The sequence below is a fragment of the Eschrichtius robustus genome, chromosome 10, assembly GCF_028021215.1.
Source record: "Eschrichtius robustus isolate mEscRob2 chromosome 10, mEscRob2.pri, whole genome shotgun sequence".
In the NCBI taxonomy this organism is placed as follows: Eukaryota; Metazoa; Chordata; class Mammalia; order Artiodactyla; family Eschrichtiidae; genus Eschrichtius; species Eschrichtius robustus.
The window spans coordinates 27123468-27143519 of NC_090833.1; the positions used below are offsets into that span (position 1 = coordinate 27123468).

Here is a 20052-nt window from a genome sequence, read left to right on the forward strand (position 1 = left end):
GAAGATGTGAAGCTGAGAGCCAAATCTCATCTTTTATGTTAGGAAGACAATAGATAATTCTTATGGGTTGAATTGTGTCCACCCCCCCCAAAAAATATGTTGAAGTCCTAACCCCTCATACCTCAGAATGTGACCTTATTTGAAAATAGAGTCTTTACAAAAGTAATCAAGTAAAACAGAGGTCATTAAGTTGTGCTCTAAGCCAATATGTTGAGTGTCCTCATAAACGGGGGGAATTTGGACACAGAGACAAACATGCAGAGAGAGAATGTCATGTGAAGATGAAGGCAGAGATCGGGGCGATGAACCTACAAGCCAAGGAACACCAAAGATGTCCAGCAATCCATCATAAATCAAAAGAGGCATGGGATAGATTCTCCCTCATAGCCCTCAGAAGGAACCAACCCTGCTGACACCTTGATCTCAGACTTCTAGCCTCAAGACTGTAGGACAATAAATTTCTGATATTTAAGCCACAAATTTGTGGCACTTTTTTATGGCAGTCCTAGGAAGCTAATGCAATAGGTAGGAAGGTACGTAGGTAGGTTGGTAGGTAGGTAAGTAAGTAAATAAGTAAGTAAGTAAGCAAGAAATGGCAGTATATCCATGATATCCTAAGCATGGAGGCAACCATAAATGTAAGTGGTGGCCTCTGGGAAGTGGGAATAGGGATAGAGTGGGAGGAAGCTGCTGTTGTCCATTATAAACCACAGAAAACCACTTGATTTTTAAACACTGTGTCCTTGCAACTTTTATAAACATATATCTTTAAAAAGCTATCTTGCCATGTTTTAAGCTTCTGCAGCATCTTAGGGAAGATAAGTTCTATATTTTTACTACTTTCACAGTGTCGAAGAATATTTTGTTTTTGTTGTTCTAGTAAGAAAATGCTGGTCTTTAAGTTTCGAAGTACATTTGTATGGCTTCAAGGCCTTGTATATTATTGAACAAGTCTTGGGCTGAGGCCTAAATTCCAGCTGTCATTAACGGGCAAAAGCATTTACATTTCAGGAGTTTGGATGGTGAGCGGCAGAGTATTACAGAAAGAGTACAAGCTTTAGAGGGAGACAGCACTGGGTCCAAGTCCAAATGCCCCTGCCTATTGAGTTCTATGGCCTGACTTGAGTCCATTTAAATATCCATACCTCAATTTCTTCATCTGTACAACTGGAAAATAAGACAGTACTTCATGGGAATTCTGATGGTTTTCATGAGAAACACTTAGCATAATGCCAAGTTCATGATAAGCACTTGATAAATGGTAGTCATATGGTTTCGATATCCATATTAAGAAGCCTTTCCATCCTTTGCAACTCTGTCTTCAGTCACTAGTTTGAAATTCTCCCTTCTACCCCCCATCCTTCAGTCTTGAATCACATCATTAGTCAATTTTGCTCCCTGGTTATACGATAATGTAGAACAAAACCTCTGGTTTAAGTCCTAGATCTGCAACCTACTTGACTTCTGGCAAGTCACTTAAAATTTTCTGAGCCTTGGGACTTCCCTGGCGGTGCAGTGGTTAAGAATCTGCCTGCCAATGCAGGGGACACAGATTCGAGCCCTGGTCTGGGTAAACCCCACATGCCACGGAGCAGCTAAGCCTGTGCACCACAACTACTGAGCCCATGCACTTAGAGCCCGTGCTCTGCAACGAGAAGCTACTGCAATGAGAAGCCCGTGCACCACAAGGAAGAGTAGCCCCCGCTCACCGCAACTAGAGAAAGCCTGTGTGCAGCAACAAAGACCCAACGCAGCCAAAATAAAATAAAATAAATAATTAAAAAGAAAAAAAGCCTCTGAGTCTCAGATTCCTCATCTGTAAAGTAGGTTAAATAATATCAATTGTAATGATTAGATGATCTAATGCACATGTAAGTGCCTATGGCAGGCACAGCATAGATGCTCAGTTTATGATGGCACAGGGTAAGCTGGTAGGCAGCCCCGTTTCCCAACATATAAAATTAAGTAGCATTATATACACACAACACCCCATATTCTTTAGCTATCTTGTAGAAACATTTCTTGAATATTTAAGAGCCAGCTCCCATCTTCAAGAAGATACTTGAGAGGGACTTCCCTGGTGGTGCAGTGGTTAAGAATTACCTGCCAATGCAGGGGACACGGGTTGGAGCCCTGGTCCGGGAAGATCCCACATGCCGTGGAGCAACAAATCCTGTGTGCCACAATTACTGAGCTGCACTCTAGAGCCCGCGAGCCACAACTACTGAAGCCCACGCGCCTAGAGCCCGTGCTCTGCAACAAGAGAAGCCACTGCAATGAGAAGACCGAGCACCGCAACGACGAGTAGCGCCCGCTCGCCGCAACTAGAGAAAGCCCGCGCACAGCAACGAAGACCCAACGCAGGCAAAAATAAATAAATAAAAATAAATAAATTTTAAAAAAAAGAATACTTGAGAGATATAAGTTGTAGACATAAGGAACATTCATGAATAGCCAACAGTTTTGCTTCATAAAATGCCAAAGAATTAGATTCACACAATGCTCCAAGCAGAGCAAAGTGTCCAGGTTACTTTAATTGAATTAATTTCCAATGAAATCCAGAACCCTGCATTATTTGACAATTCTATACAAATACAAGGTAATGTGAGCAAGCTGTAATATTTAAGAAATCCGTAGTAAATCTTAAAACAAGCACCTTTTTTGTCAGTTACAAGTATTGCCCACGTTTCAAAAACAATGCAACTTACAAAACTTCAAATTTACAAAACGTCTGAAACTTTCACCACAAAAAATTTTCTCAGACTTCCCAGAGAATTCCATCAAATAATGATCTGATTACAGAAAACTGCCTTGCACACAAAGCTCCAGGAACACAGCTCTTGCCCAAATGAGGAACACTCACAGTTAGAACAGGATTTCCCTTGCTTTGATGCCCATTATCCAAGTGAGTAGGGGCTGAGTTTAAATCACCTTGTCCCTGCCAGAATAGTCTCGTTCCCTCTCGTCCTCATCACTGCTGTGGTGTCCTGTCAGGGAGGAGATGTAGGGCTCTCTAAATAGTTGAGTTCAGCAATCTTCTAAAATGCTGTTGCAGCTCCCTCGGCTAAGTGAACACAATATTTCTGTGACAACCTTCCATAATCCAAGGTAGAGCTCTCTTAGGTCAGCAGAGGTGATTATGGTTTCCTGTCAACCAGGAGAGATCACTCCAGGTTGTCCTTCATAGGTGGGAAGAATGTCTTCCCTTTTTATTTATTTATTTTTTAAAAATAAAATCCACACCCAGCACAAAGCACTGAAAGGCATCATTGAAATCTATCTTCTCTTGTGATTCTTCCAGGCCTAGGTCAAAACCCCACACCTAGGCTTGACGGCTAATCATACAATGTGGTAAGCCATTCAAGCACACGTGAATTTGTTTTGATGTTGTTGTTCAGACTGAATTCATCCTCACATTGGCCCATCGTAATAATAACAAAGAGATAGACATTTCTTTTTGGTTTATAAGGCACTTTGACATAATAATGTATCATTTATTCTTTCCAGAAATTAAGTAAGATTGTCGTCTTCATCGTACAGATAGGGAAATAAGTTTTTAAACATAGTCCTTTTTGGCTATGATCCTCCCTAAATGCTGCATCCAGAGGAATCAATGTTTTTTACATAAGCAGAGCAGAGCAAGAACATGTGCCTTCTGTTGGGGCACATCCAGGTCCCAGTCTCTCCTGTGTCAGCCACTGAAGTGCAGTGGATGCTCTGCTCTTGCCCACAACACGTAAGCACACGTCTATTTAGGAGAAAGAAAGGCAGCAACCCACAACAGAGAGCTGCCATAACCCTGAAAGCTAAGGAGATACATAGGCCTCCTGTGTGAAAATGAGGTTGCACTTTATGAGAAGAGATGACATTTGTTGAGCATTTACCACGTACCGGGCACTATACTTACTGCTTTCCATGTATTATCTCATTTAACTCTCAAAACAAACCAATGTGGTAGTCTCTATTATTATCCCAGTTTTTCAGGTGAAGAATATATTAGGGTTCTCCAGAGAAACAGAACCAATAGGACATGAGACTTCATTATGAAAGACTGGCTCACACAATCATGGAAGCTGAGCAGTCCCATAGTCTGCCATCTGCAAACTGGAGGCCCAGGAAAGCTGGTGTTGTAGTTTCAGTACAAACCCAAAAGCCTGAGAACCAGGGGGGCCAATGGTATCATAACCGAAGGCCCAAGAACCAGAAGCACCAATGTCTGAGGACAGGAGAAGACAGATGTGCCAACTCAACCAACAGAGCCAGTTTGCCTTTCCTCCACTTTTTTGTCCTATTCAGGCCCACAATGGATTGGATGATGCCTACTGGCATCGGTGAGGGTTATCTTCTTCACTCAGTCTACATATTCAAAAGCTAATCTCTTCCAGAGACCCCCTCACAGACACACCCAGGAATGTTTTACCAGCTACGTGGGCATCTCTTAGCCCAGTCAAGTTGACACACAAAATTAACCATCACAAGGGAACACAGAGATTAAATTGCTTACCCAGGCAGCTGATGCCACAGCCTGGGCTCCAAATCTCTCTGCTTTACTGTTCCCATCACTGCCCAATCTGCCTTGTTTCCTTTCCTTTCAGATAGCTCTTAAGAGTTCCCTAATATCCCAGTCTAGAGTCAATGTAGCCTTAGACTTGGAAAACAGGAGTTCTCAGAGGAAATTGGGAGCATCCACCCATCACATTTGATAGTCACAAAATTAACAGCCCGTTTCAATGCTATTGCTTGGTATTTCATTTTTATCAACCTGGCCTTTTGTAGCACGAAATATTTTTAAGATACATATGGATTCTGAGAAAATTTTGTTCTCCGCTCACAGGTCTCGAAATTCACCTTCCATTTACTTTGTGATTTAACGTCTTGAAGCTAGATGTACCTACAATGTGCTAGAGATTTAAAACTAAACAAAAGAGAGGTAACAGGCAGGAAGCAACCAAGTTCAATATAACACATCCAACATTAATGGTATGAAGCAAATGCTCTGATGACCAAGAGTAAGGAAAAAGTAATGTATTCATTTTAAATGTTAGGGCTATGACTTCATCAAGGTGGTGCTATTTGAGCTGGGTTTTAAAGGTTGTGTAGGAGTCTACCATGGACCCAAGGCAAGGAGAAGGGCATCCCAGGAATGGTCAAGGAATGACTGGAGCATAGGAGCTGCTAGTTATGGTGTTTGAAATAAGATATCAAATGGTGGTGGGGAGACGACTGCAAAGAACCCTAATTCAGGAAGATAATGAGATTTGTGTAATTCCTCATACTCTACATAGCACTTTCATCTTCATTTTCACTTGATACTTAAATTAACTCTGTAGAGTTGTTATTATTTTCCCCTCTGCAGAAAATGAGAGGTTAGGCCTAAGTCCTCACAGTTGGATCTAGAAATGTTATAGTCTTTGGCTTCTAAAATCCCGTACTCTTTCTAGTACTGCAAAAAATCAGACTGCCCTACAAATAACAAATGTTGGTGAGGATGTGCAGAAAAAGGAAACCCTGTGCACTGTGGTGGGAATGTGAATTGGTGCAGCTGCTATGCAAAACAATATGGAGTTTCCTCAAAAAACTAATACTAGAACTACCATATGACCCAGCAATTCCACTCCTGGGTCTATATCAAAGAAAATGAAAACACTCATTCACAAAGATAACATGCACCCCGATGTTCACAGCAGTATTATTTACAGTAGCCAAGATATAGAAGCAAACTAAGTGTTCACCAACAAATGAATGGATAAAGATGATGTGATACACACACACACACACTGGAATATTACTCAGCCATAAAAAAGAATGAAATTCTACCACTTGCAACAACATGGAGGGACCTAGAGGGTATTATGCTTAGTGAAGTAAGTCAGAGAAAGACAAATACTCTATGTTATCACTTATATGTGGAATCTAAAAAATAAAACAAAATGGAAACAGATTCACAGATACAGAGAACTAGTGGTTACCACTGGGGAGAAGGAAGTGGGGAGGGGCAAGATAGGGGTAGGGGATGAAGAGATACAAACTACTATGTATAAAATAAATAAGCAACAAGGATATATTGTATGGCACAAGGAATTACAGCCATTATTTTATAATGGAGTATACTTTAAGTGGAGTATACTCTATAAAATTACTGAATCACTATGTTGTACACCTGAAACTAATATAATATCGTAAATCAACTATACTTCAATTTTTTAAAAAATCGGACCACCATGGGAAGAACCCAGAGGAAGTACTCTCTGAAATGTTCAAATTGAATTGTATGCCCTTAGGGTTTGGTGATCTGCAGAACAGCCACCCACCATAAGCCACTCCTGTTAGCCTCATCCTGAAAGTTCTCTCCATATCCACGGTGCCTCTCTCAAGACTGGTAGCAGCTGGGAATGAGGTGATGGAATTTGATTTAGATGAGGAAAAAAACCTGAAGTCAATTTCAGGATTTCCTTCCCTTGCTCCTCCATCCCCTTCATTTTTCTCATCCAAAGTTTGTTCCAGGAAGGTTTTTTTATGTGTATATTTACTTATGTACTTATATATTGCCTTATTCCACAAAGAATTTGAGGTCATTCATATAACATACATAGGATGGTAAAATATTCATTTTTAAAATTATAAAGAAAGAGGGAAAGGGAGAGAGGAAGGGAGAGAGAGAGAAAGAAAGAAAGGGAAAAGAAAGAAATTGCATTAGAATATGAGAGACAAGTCATGAGGTAAAAAAAAATACGGTTAAGCTGGTGATGGGATCTCTACCAAAGCTCTGTTTGAGCTGTAATTTTAGTTCTAAGCTTCCTGGCAGACAAAGCAAGCTCGGAAACATAATGTGTGACACAGGTCTTTTCATCCATGAGGAGGAAATATACAAACTCTTCAGTAGAAGCAAGTATTTTTTAGTAATTAACTCTAAAATAAATTTTTCTTAAGAAGTATCCTACAGGTGACTCTGAGAAATGCAGTGAATAATATCAACCTAAGTGTCCATTGACAGATGAATGGATAAAAAAGATGTGACTTGTATATACAAGGGAATATTACTCAGCCATAAAAAGAGACGAAATTGAGTTATTTGTAGTGAGGTGGATGGACCTAGAGACTATCATACAGAGTGAAGTAAGTCAGAAAGAGAAAAACAAATACCGTATGCTAACACATATATATGGAATCTAAAAAAAAAATTTTTTTAAATGGTTCTGAAGAACCTAGGGGCAGGACAGGAATAAAGACTCAGACGTAGAGAATTGACTTGAGGACACGGGGAGTGGGAAGGGTAAGATGGGACAAAGTGAGAGTGGTATGGACATATATACACTACCAAATGTAAAATAGATAGCTAGTGGGAAGCAGCCGCATAGCACAGGGAGATCAGCTCGGTGCTTTGTGACCACTTAGAACGGTGGGATAGGGAGGGTGGGAGGGAGACGCAAGAGGGAGGAGAAATGGGGATATATGTATATGTATAGCTGATTCACTTTGTTATAAAGCAGAAACTAACACACCACTGTAAAGTAATTATACTCCAATAAAGATGTTAAAAGAAAAAGTATCCTACAGGTGACTCTGAGAAATGCAACGAATAATATCAACAATGAGATTTGTGTAGTACCTTAAACGCAACAGAGGGTTTCATCCAGCCGCCCAAGATGTCACCAAGCTATAAGTGAGCTTCTGTCTTAGTCTCCATCAGTCACTTCCATTTCTTCCTGCTGCTCAGAGAGCACGCAGCCGTGGTGCACGCGCGTGCGCCCTTCCTCTCTCTCTCTCTCTCTCTCTGGGAGTTCCTCCACGCCCTAGAGGGCATTTCACATCGGATGCCTGCTTTTCTCCCACTTGTCGGTAACATATTTTTCAAATTAGCACTTGGTAGCTTTGAGGGAAACCCAGACATTGTTGGGAAGAGAGTGAGAGGCCAGCTGAAAAAAAAAAAAAGGAGAGGTCTGCTTTTTTCTCAGCTTGTTATAAATTTGCAATACAAGTAAAGAAAAATAAACAGATTCTGCAACTGATATAGAAGTTCCCTGGCTTGATGTGGCACCAAAGCCTGGTCTTCCCCCAGATTCTCTGCTATTTACAAGCAGGGAGCTATTTCTCATTGGGAAAAGGTGAGGCATAGCCTCCATTCCCACCTCCTCCCTGTCTTCATTCCCACGTTTCCCTGTGGAGATGGAGAGAGGTGGATGGACATCAGGTGAATAGATGCTCAGCCTGGGAGACTCCATCCTGCCCAGGAAGCCACATGGGTTCCTGGTTTGTGCGAAATATCTGCTACTGAAGCCGCATTTTTAACTCAGTGAGACGCCTCCCTGCTCCTGTCAGAGGGAGGAAAACTCAAGAAGCTCAGCTGATCTTCATTAGCAAATGGGATGAGCTGGGCTCCGGCTAAGGCCTTCCACCTGGCCTCTCTCCCGCTCCTTAGGAGGACTGTTCCCACCGTGACTCAGGTCTAACGAGGGGAAAGGGGCAAAAAGGAAGGTTTTCCCTGAGGAGCTGGGAATAGATCAAGAAAAGTGATTTCTTCATTTTGATTAGGGAGGCTGCATTAGGGTCTGGCAGGGTCGAGTGGTGGAGAGATTTTGTAGTCAAAGGACCCCTGCTTGAAACCCGACTCAGGCAATTGCCAACAGTACCCTTGGGCAAGTCCTTTTACCTCTTTGAATCTCAGTGTCATCCTCCATAAAATGGGGATAATGCCTTCGTAACTGTAAAAACTGGGATGCTATTTGTGAACGTGCTTTAACTGCTTAGCACGTTGCAAATTCGAGTTGTTATTAGACAGCAGAAGATCTGGTTTCCATACCCTCCCAGATTCTCTGCTTCTAACATTTACTGGCTGGGTTGTTTTAACCAATCCCTTATCCTATCTGAGGCTCAGTAAAAATATTGTGAAAAAGGAAGTTACCACAGAGCACAGGGCTGTTGTGAGAATCAAGTGAGACTAAACATCAGGAAGTACTTTGACAACTGTAAAATGCTAGACGAATATTAGTTGTTAATATTATTAAGCAACAGCCTAAAGGCCTGTGCTCTGGTGCCAACTTCACATGTGTATTCACCCTCGGCGCTTTCTCAGTTGAATTTATCACGTTCTCCTACAAGCTGTCTTTTCCCCTGACAATTATTTAATTCCTTTCTCAATAACCAAGTTCCCTGAGTGGAGCCCCAGAATCCATGGGGAAAATAAATCTATTCCTGTCTTTGGGGAACTTGTACTAGGCAACACAGAGAATAAATAACCAAAATAGCGGGAGGAAGATAAAGTGAAAGGGAAAGAATATGGTTGTTGAAAGGGAAGATTTGTTTCTGACGCCCAGTACTGGCTGAGTGATCCTGGGTGAGTCTCTTGGCTTCCCTGAACTTTAGCTTCTTTTTCTGTAAAACGGGTCTGATAATAATAATAATAATAATAATAATAATAATAATAATAATAATAATAATAATACCTGCCCCATGCACTTGTAGTGAGGATTAAATGAGATACTGCCTACTCACAATGCTGTATAAATGCTGCCGTTATTTTAAAGGAAATGTTAATTGATGCCACTTACTGAGCATTTTCTCTGCCAGGCTGTGGGCTAAACCTCTTAAATATATCGTTACAATTAATCCTTACAACAACTTCTAAATTAGGTGTTATAATCCCTATTATAGAAATAAGGAAATTGAAGGACAAAGAGGCAAGTTACTTGGCCCAATTCTAAACAAGAATTTCTGGAACAACCTCAGATCCATGATGCTAGTTAGTCCTCTTGATGGGTGGAGAATTATAGGGAGAATGGAATGATAGGAAAAGGAGGAAAGAAGAACCTTGGAATGTGGGAGAGCAGCAGTCTCTCTCTCAGAGCTACTTTCTCATGGAAACTGCCTGGTACCTTGCCCTCAAATTCCTCTAGCTACTACTCACTGAATACCCAATATGTGCAAGGCCCAGTGGAGAGCACTTAAATGTGTTATTGCATCGTCTCACACTGTGAGATGGGCATTATCTCCATTTTACAGTTGACAAGACTCAGGAAGGGTAGGAAAGTAAGTTGTGGAGAAAATTCTGGAGCCCAGGTTTGTCCGATTCCAAACAAAGCCCCATGTTCTTTCCACTACCCATTTGATTTCTTTCTATACGCTGATATCGGCAATAATACAACTTCTCAGGATTCACTTATTAGCCTAAGAGTGGACTTCCAGGCTGCTTTCTGCTCATGGTAGACTTACAATACATGTTTTCTTACTTGGCGTCCCACAGAAACAGATCCTGAGACAAGGATTTGTGTGCAAGTAGGTTATTTGAGAGTGATCCCGGGAAACACCAGTAGGGGTGGGGAGACATGAGATAGTCACTGAAGGGTTTATTGCCAAACAAGGAGTTTGATTCCATTGGAAACTCTGGGGATGTGGTGGAAGATACACTTCAGATATCGCTCTCCTTTGAGTGAGGGAATTGGGATATTTACACACAAACTCCTGTCTGGCATTAATGTTTTGGTACTTCTGCTCTGCTGTACAGCAGAGCAGCCCAAGACACACACACACACACACACACACACACACACACACAAACACACACACCACAGAAAAGAAGAAAACAAAACAAAATACCTCTCAAGCAAAAGATGCAGATGCTTGAAGTCACAACATCACTGAGTAAATAAATGAACCAAGACCAAGTGAATGATATGTTGGTGGTGAGGTGTGGGAATGGGGTGTCAGGGGTAGGCAGGCTGCATGAAGGAAAGACAAAGGGTAAGGAAAGGTCAAAAAATTTACCCAAGTACTGGCTTGAGGATTTATCAGGCTCTAATCCTTGTCACATGATGTCATGTACATCAAGAGACCTGAGGCAGACTAGATTATTGTTCCAACTTTTCATTACCTAGCCTGTAACGGGATTATAAATCTCCACCCTTTGCCATGTAACTTGTCAGTGTCTCCTGCTTTGGGGGGGGGGGGCTATACCTCCTTACGCTTTGACTCTGGGCTTAACCATGTGACTAGGCTTGGTAAACGGGATGGTAGCAGATACGACGCAAGCAAAGACTTGAAACAGGGTTGCTTATTCGGGTTTGCCAGAGCTATCATGATGGTTGCAAAAGAAAGATGAGCTACCCCAAACAAGCCCAGCCTAGATCAGCTAACCCCAGCCAGTCACAGACACATGAGTGAACCCAGGTCAAACACCTAACTGAGCCCAGCCTAGAACTGATTTGACCCACAGACACATGAGCTTAAAAAAATGCTAATTGTTGTATAGTGCTGAAATTTTTCTGATTATTAAATGCTCTGAAGCCAAAGATAATGGATACAAAGATTGTATTTCTTTCTTCTGTACTAGCACCAAACATTCATTCAAGAAATTTAGTTCATCCAACATTTTATAAGTGGCTGCCTTGGGTCACCATCTGAAATTATTTATTTGTTTACTACTCATTTATCATCCCTTCACTGAACTGTGAGTTTCAAGAAGTCAGGAACTTTGTCTTGTTCACCCATATATCCCAAGTGCCTAGCACAGTGTTTGTCATAGAGTGGTTGTTTAATAAATATTTATTGACTGAATTAATATCAGCTATTATACTATATACTGTATACCTTCAAAATGACATTCTTCTAACACAATTTATTAGAGAAGACAATGTATCCACACAACTGTAATTGAGTCCTCTGATCATTATATCATGGAAGCATAGAAGAGCAAATAATCAATTCTAAGCGGAGAAATAATGGAAGACTTTGCTAAAACAATGGCATTGGAGTCACTATTTGTTGACTCAGGGTGAGTAGCGATTTTCCTGATGGAGGTGAGAAAAGAAGGCATTCCAATCAGAAGGGGCAGCATGAACAAAGGTATAGAGGTGCAAAAGAATACCTAGAGTGGCTGAAGCATAGCATGTGTGTATAGGGAAACAATGAGTGGGGCCCAATTACAAAAAAACATAGGTGACATACTACAAAAATTGCACTGTGTCCTCTAGGAAATGGGAACTGTGGAAGATTTTTAATCATAAAACTTCTATAAAACAAAAATAACGGACTTCCCTGGCGGTCCAGTGGTTAAGATTCCATGCTTCCACTGCAGGGGGCACGGGTCCGATCCCTGGTCGAGGAAGTTCCACATGCCTCGCAGTGTGGCCAAAAAAAAACTATTATTATAATAAAGAAATTAAAAAACTAAAAGGAAAGGACAGAAGGGAAAAGTAAAAGGATAATAGTATGAGGTACAAGACAATTAGCTGAAATTAAAGCAGGAGCCAGGCAAAATTAGGAAGTAATAACAGAAATGATATCTCTATTAGAAAAAGAATTGACACTGAAAAACCAAGACACACATATGAAGGGAAACCTGAGGTCCCTAAGAACTCAAAGGAGAAGAGCAAAAAGTTCTAACTTATTGGGGAAATAAAAAACAGAAGAAAATAACAATGTAATCTAGGAATATTGGATGCTTCCAGGAATCTTGAGTAAGAAAAAAATAATCAAAGACATAACTGAAGAAAACTTCCCAGAGCTAAAAAAATTTTTTGACTGTTTTTCGAATATTTGGTCCAGCAAAATCAAGAAAAACAATACTAAACCCAGATATCTGAAATTTTTTTGATTATATAGTTAATGGAGAAAGTCCTAAAAAATCCAGGAGAAAAAAAAAGTAGTTATCTCTAAAGGAACAAAATTCAAACTGGCCTCAGATTTTTACTCTGAAACACCAAAATGTCAGATGATAATAAAGCAATGTCTATAAAGATTTGAGGGGAAGGGGAAATACTGTAACATGAGTATTTTTGAACCCAGGGAAACCATTCTTCATTTGAGATTCTTATGCTGTGTTGTGTGTAACTTAGGAAGTGACTCCTAATTGATCCCTTCCCACACATTTCTCTACCTCCAGTCTATCTTCCATACCCTTCGTATTGGTTCTGCTTCCTCGTTAAAAACCTTTCAGAGCTATGTGATTTTAAAAACTGTGATGATATGTTAATGATAGAATCTAGGTGGTGAGTATAGAAGTGTTCACTGTCAAATACTTTCAACTTTACTGTATGTTTGGAATTTTTATTCTTATAATTAAAAAAAAAAGAAAAATATTTCAAATCATCCTAATTGTCTATTAGATAGAATCCAAATTGCCTGCAAAGAGACATGCAAACCTCCTCAATCTTCCCCAACCTACCTCTTCAGTAGCATCTTCTACCCATTATTCTCACCCCATTTCCCTCTTCCAGTCACCATGAACTCCAGCTGTTCTTGAAATGCACTCTTCTTTTATGACCTTCCATTTATACTCTTCCCTTGCCTGGAATTGCCCTCTCCAAGCTTTCCTACTTGTTTATTGCTATTCATTCTTGGAGACCAGAATAAACACTATATCTCCATGAAAAGCAGTTAATTGCTCCTCTACTTCTCCCAGAATTCTTGGTTTACACTTCTCTTAGGGCACACATTCACCTTGTACCATATGTGTTTGTGTTCCTATCACTTCCCTCCAACATGAGTGGGCATCTTGAGAACGGTGACTGTGTCCTTCATCTCTGTCTCTAGCAAAAGCCAGAATCTTACAGAATACATGTCCATAAAGGACATGTGGTTTCTCTCCAGGGTATGTGGGGAGGGTGGGGGGCCCAAAAGGAGAATTTTAACTGAGATAGCATTAAATATGAATTTGTCCTGCAGCAGCTGGGCTTGAGAACAGACAAAGATGAATCTGACATCTCATACAAGTTAAGTTTTACAGTGATATGCAGTGAAAAATGAAAATGCAGGTCCCCTTGTTCAAAAATTATAAAGAATTTCACAATCATGACAGCATAGCATTAAACAAAGTGCAGGATTCTTTTGAGTATGGGTCCCTGTACACCTGTAAAGGTGACACGCCCATAAACCATTACCCTGTTTACTAAAGGATATCAACCTGATTGGGGTTTCCTGAGTCTCTACCAGTTTCCTTGAGTACAAGCAGTGGTTGTCTGCCTGTCGTTGGTGAGGTACAGACAGGGAGTAGAAACACCCAAGTGTGAGATCATCAAGTCTCTTATCTCTCCCTACGTCATTCTGAGACTTTATGTGGTTTCAAAAACTGTTGTTAGTAAGCCACATCTGAATCTGATGTCTGGGTCCTGAGTACAGATTCCTATTCTGCCTGCGGACTCACAGTGCTATATTGTCCATAAGTTATATTACAGTACTTGTATTGCAACAAGGTAATGATGACTAGTCTATGATCAGGCCTCACTATGTATCTCCTACTTGACAAGACTTAGGAAGAACTGAGCACAGTGTCTATGAGAAGATAAGACATTTTCGTACTAGTTGGTGTTCTCATTCAAGAATACAGAACACGCTATGTCTTTTCATTTATCCAAATATTCTTTATACTACTCCTATAATTTGTTAAATAGTTCCTTCATGCTTTTTAAAATTGCTACTACTTGTATTGTTTTTGTTATAGTTGTAAATTAGATATTTTTCTCTATCATATTGCCTAATATTTTGTTTGTTATATAGAGAAAATCTATTAATTTTATATATTTATCTCATACATAGATATTTTACTTAACTCACTACTTCTAGGAGTTTTTTATAGTTGATATTTTCAGGCTTTCTAGGAATATCAACACGTACAAATAGTGATGTCTTTGTGTCTTCCTTTGCAATAATCTTTTATTTCTGTTCAATGTCTTATTGTATGGCCCAGAACTTCCAGAAAAAAGTTATATAAATATATCTTGTTACTGATTTTGGTGGCAATGAGCCTAATGTTTCATTATTAAGTATCATAGTGTTTATTTTTGAATAGTTCATTTTTGCCACACTGAAAAAAATTATTCTTAGTTTCTTAATATTTATATTTTTAAATCTAGAATAGCATGTTATTAAATGCCTTTTTACTATCTACTAAAATTATCAAATAGCTCTTTGTTCTTTTACCTAGAGTTATGATGTATTATATTAATCAATTTCTTTCCATCCTGGAATTAATAAAAGAACGACCTTCATTTTCCCAGAATAAGCCATACTTAGTCATTATGAATGATTCTTTTGATGTATTATTGTATTCAGTTTGCTACCATTTCATTTAGGATTTTTGTATCAATTCATTAGTGAGAATGGCTCCAGTTTTCTTTTGTCTACTATAAGTATTACATTGCTCTAAAAATTTCACAAGATCTATTCATATTGTACATTGTTTATTTTAGAGAATTAAATGTAATATCATAGGAATTTCACCTCCATATTTTTACTTCTTTGATGAAGAAAACGAATCACTGCAAATTCCCTCCAAAGATGGAGTATTGCTTTGGATTAATTTTCTTAACAGAATGGGAGAATTCCAGGGGCTTCCATTTGTAAGCCTCTGTAAGTAAGGTAGTGGACAGTCCATAGGACTAATTACAAAGCTAGAAGACCAATCCTGTAAACCAAAGGAAGCTGGGTATACCAGACTATAGCCAGTGCCTTGCCATGGTCACTGACACTGCTATCATTGGACCCCAGGTGCCACTCCCAGCATTCCAGACTACTTATTCTAAACTGCCCCTGCTTCTTTGCGCCACTGATTCAGATTCAAAACTCTGGTATGGCTGCCTGTACAAGGCCCAGTTTCTGGGTCCAAGGAAGACAATTATATGTCCATTTCAGTTTATATTATGGGATGTGGGTCATGCCTCGTATGAGAACTCACACAAACATATGAAAGGAGTTTGGAGGATGTGCCTCCTCCCTTACAGCAAAAAATGCTTCCTATGCATTTCTATGCAACAGAAAATAATTTACATATCTGTCCATTTTAATTCTGAAATAACTCAGCACTAAAACCATCTGGTTCCAGAGCATTTTATCAATAATTCTATAAAACATCACCTATTCCTTTCATTATTATTAGTGTGTTGTAAGTGCTTGTATTTGGTATACCCAAAGATGAGTAAAACAAAGCCATTGCCCCAGGGAACTTACAGCCAGTACTATGTGATTATAGTTCTCCTTGTACTCTAGCAACAAGCAGAATGCCTGCACACAACTGGCTCTTAGAAAAAGTTTTGTGAGAGAATGCTTTCCAAAATGTAAAATAAAATTTAAGAGGTTCATTTAAAATACTGTTGTGTTTGTTTGGGGATTCTGATTTAGTGACTACATTAAGATTCTTCTAAAGAAATCAAACCCAGCAATTAGATAACTCGAATGGGCATTAAGGTTGATCCATGCATAGATAAATGAGACCACTAAATCTATGAATTATAAAGGAATTGGTGAAGCCAAGCGTAGGTATCAATGTCTTCCTCAAAAATGTGTAATTTGAATGTAACAGTGAGCCAAAAATAGTGAAAGTTAGCTACTGTTATACATAAAAGTACAATAAAAATTGCTAATCATTGTTCATGGGAGCCCCAGGAGGAATTTGGAAAACTGTAATAGTCAAAAATAAGCTAAACCATCTAATTTCACACGCATAAGGAGTAACCACTGAAGGCAGGTCCATCCACCATTTGTCAGAGCGAACATGTTGAGATTTGGAACCTTCAAGGACTAAACCAGGGCTTCCCTGGTGGCGCAGTGGTTAGGAATCCGCCTGCCAATGCAGGGGACACGGGTTCATGCCCCGGTCCAGGAATATCCCACATGCCGCGGAGCGGCTAGACCCGTGAGCCACAACCACTGAGCCTGCGCGTCTGGAGCCTGTGCTCCGCAACGGGAGAGGCCGCGACAGTGAGAGGTCCGCGCACCGCAATGAAGAGTGGCCCCCGCTCGCCGCAACTGGAGAAAGCCCTCGCACAGAAACGAAGACCCAACACAGCCAAAAATAAATAAATAAATTTATTAAAAAAAAAAAAAAAAAAGAACTAAACCATCCAATTCAGCCAATCCTTGAGATGAAAATTATAAATATTCTGGTAATCATAAGAATCCCTTTAGAAGTGAGCATATGTTTACAGAAGATATCATTATGGCCCTCTTTTCTTAACCAAGGATTCCTAACCCAGGCACCTGAATAAGGATGCAAGGCCAGAATTAGGCAGGAAGTGACCATTTCAGAAACCTCTGCCTAACTGTGGAGCATGGGAGTGTTTTCTTAAGGCTTTCTTTTACTGTTGCTTTTTAAACTTTTTTTTTTCACTAACTGGTCCAGAAGGAAAATTACAAGATAGAATGAAAAAGAGATGAAAACTCCTAGCAAAATGATGATATGTCAGTCCTTTTAAAAGATGCTTGGAAGACTCTTTACGATGGCTCCTGTTGATTTTTAAGCATCCAAAATGTGCAAATCATTGCATTACTTTTCATCACACCAGAAAGTGTTTGCATTTTTGCTTTCGTGGGGCAGGGGCAGATGAATTCCTGGAAAAGAAGCTGGCACCATGCCATCTCTCAGAAGTTGATGTGGGTGGGAATCCAGAATCTGGGCAGGAAGATGACTTACTATGTGTATTATGTTAGTGTTCACAAATAGCCCTTTTGACATCCGTTATCTTACCATAACCCTATAAGGTAAGGAATTAAGATCCCAATGTAACAAGTAAGAAAATTCAAAAAAAGTAAAGGACTTTCCAAACGTCAGTTCAGTGTTACAAGATTTAACATCAACATTGATGCACCAAATTGATTTGGCTAATGTGATCACCCAGGCAGGTATCACCTTCCCCTATCTCTGCACTCTTCTGAAACTCCACGAATGACCAAACCTTCCCAGCTCAAAGACCACCCTTTAGTAAAAGGAAAAATAGCCACAGCTCCCACAGAAAACTCCACACCAACTTTGGGAGTTCCCTGAATGTGGCCAGGAACTGTGACTTGCTTCTAACCCATAGAATAACTCAAAGGAGATGGGATGTCAACCTTGAGATTATATTACTTTATGTAAGACTCCACCTCGCCAGCCAGCTCACTCCAGCTCTCCTGCTGGCTTCAAAGAAATAAGCTGCTGTGCTGTGAATGGCCTATGGAAAGGGCCACTTGGCAGGGAACGGCAGGCGACCCCTAGGACCTTCGGGTGACCTCTAGCCAATAACCAGTGAGAAGCCAAGGCTTCCATAAACCACAAAGGAATGAATTCTGCCAACAATCTGAATGAGCTTGGAGGTGTCTTCTTCTCCAGCCAAGCATCCAGATGATAATATACCTTGGCAGGTACCTTGATTGCACCCTCTGAGACTCTGAGTAGAGGCCCCAACTCAGCCATGCCTGGACTTCTGAGCTACAGAAACTATGAGATGATAAATGTGTACTGTTTTAAGCCATTAAGTTTAGATAACTAACACAAGTAGAGCTGCGTCTGAACCCGGGATATCCTAACACAAACCTATATTTCTTCAGTTGCACAAGTAAGAAACAAGCTGTATAGCTAGAACAAGCTTATAAACTGTGAATTTAAGTGAGGCAGGGGCTCAGCAGCCCCAGTGAGGTGACCGTCCCTGCGCTGAGGCAGCAGCTACATCATTGACCATCTCTCCATGAGAATGAAAAAAACATGATGAACAGAATCTCGTTCATCAACTCCTCCCTCTACCTACAGACACCCTGGCATCATGGAAAGAGCCATAATGCCCTAATTTTTATCACTTATTTTCTTATTTGGACGTATTTGGACATGTCACATCACCTCCCTCAGCCTACGTTTATCTCATCTTTAAACCAGGGGACATCATAACACATTTTGCAGGGACACAGAGGGATTTAGAGCTATAATACCTACATGAAACCTATAATAATTAAAAGTGGAAGCTGTTACTATTGTATCATCTGGATGACTTTCCCCATTTTACAGATGTAAAATCAGAAGGACTTATCCAAAGCCATACAGCTCTTATTAATCAGTGAAACTGAGAGAAGAGGCCAGGTTATCTGATTCTAATTCCAGAGCTTTTCCTACTGCATGTCCCTTCTAATTTTTAAAAAATGTTCAAAACACAATTTAATTTATGCTAATTTGAAAAATAAATATATTCCATTCAGCTCCTTGAGGAAAAGGGCTGTTGTGTAATGAAAAGAAATATCTGAGCTGTCTCAAATCCTTTGTGGAATAGATCGGGATAGAAATGCATTTCCAGAGAAGACAGGAATCCTTGGTTTAACTAATTACACCTAAAATAACTGCCACAATTATGCAGTTCCTTAGCATCAAGTTTCTGGGTTTTGGCAGAGGCAGCTGAGTTTCCCTTGAACTTTTCCATCCTAGTTACAAAACAGGATTAATTGAATCACTATGACCGAGTTCCTCTTGCAACTCTGGGGAAGACCAGAGACACGCGTAGACACGCAATACATCTGTAACTGAGTATTAAGGCTTTATCCACAAATCACCAAGGGACCACCAAGTCTCACTGACTGGCAAGAGTCAACACATTCTAATCTAACAAAAACAACAACAACAAAATCTGCTCTTCTGAAATTAGCACAACCGCAGACTTATTCGCCAAAATGAAATCTGTCTCTTGAATTCAGCACCACACTCCTCTCTTTTTTCTAGCCTGTCCAGAGCACACAAGCAGGTGAGAGGTTCTGATATCTCTATGTTGCCTAAGGAAGTCAAGCAAAGCATCAGATAGGGATTCGGCCTGGACCTCCTTTCAGGTCCCATACAGCCCTGGGAGCCCAGGATTCAAATGTGCATTTTGCTATTCCAAGATATAAACCATATGAGTCCATGGAGAAAACTGGATTGATTACAAAACACACAGGTTCTATTGAAGTGCTGCCATTTTGAATCACAGAGCTAGAGAAGTTTGCTGAAGGCACTTATGGACCAGGTCAACCACAGGTCCACAGGCACTTCTATTTACCACCTTAAGAAGGAAGGGCAAGAGGGGAAGAGCTATCAAACCAGGGAGAAACAGAGGTGATGTTTAACGACAAGCTAAAAGCATTTCAAGGTTTAAAGTAATCTGGAAATAGGAAACCAGCCCATTAAATTATAAACATTAGATGAAACACTAAGAAAAAATACCCACAAATATTAACTAAGATAATACCTTAATTAGCAGTAAATTGCATTATTAGAATATATTCCCAGTAGAGAAATGGTAAGGGAAACCATCAGATCTCCTAGGAAAGCTTACACAGAACTGGAGACAG

At 40.1% G+C, this 20052-nt stretch overlaps 1 long non-coding RNA gene across 3 annotated transcripts in view; it reads right to left on the reverse strand.

The window, feature by feature from the left end:
- Positions 1 to 20052, reverse strand: part of LOC137770643 (uncharacterized) — a 417676-nt gene that overhangs the window by 342830 nt on the left and 54794 nt on the right. For 2 of the 3 annotated variants that reach the window (XR_011075204.1, XR_011075202.1), the window contains exon 1: positions 7610 to 7699. The exons of the other annotated variant lie outside the window; for it this stretch is intronic. This is a non-coding gene — a long non-coding RNA (uncharacterized lncRNA). Of the gene's footprint in view, positions 1 to 7609; positions 7700 to 20052 lie in introns of those variants that run through there. 3 annotated transcript variants of the gene reach the window in all.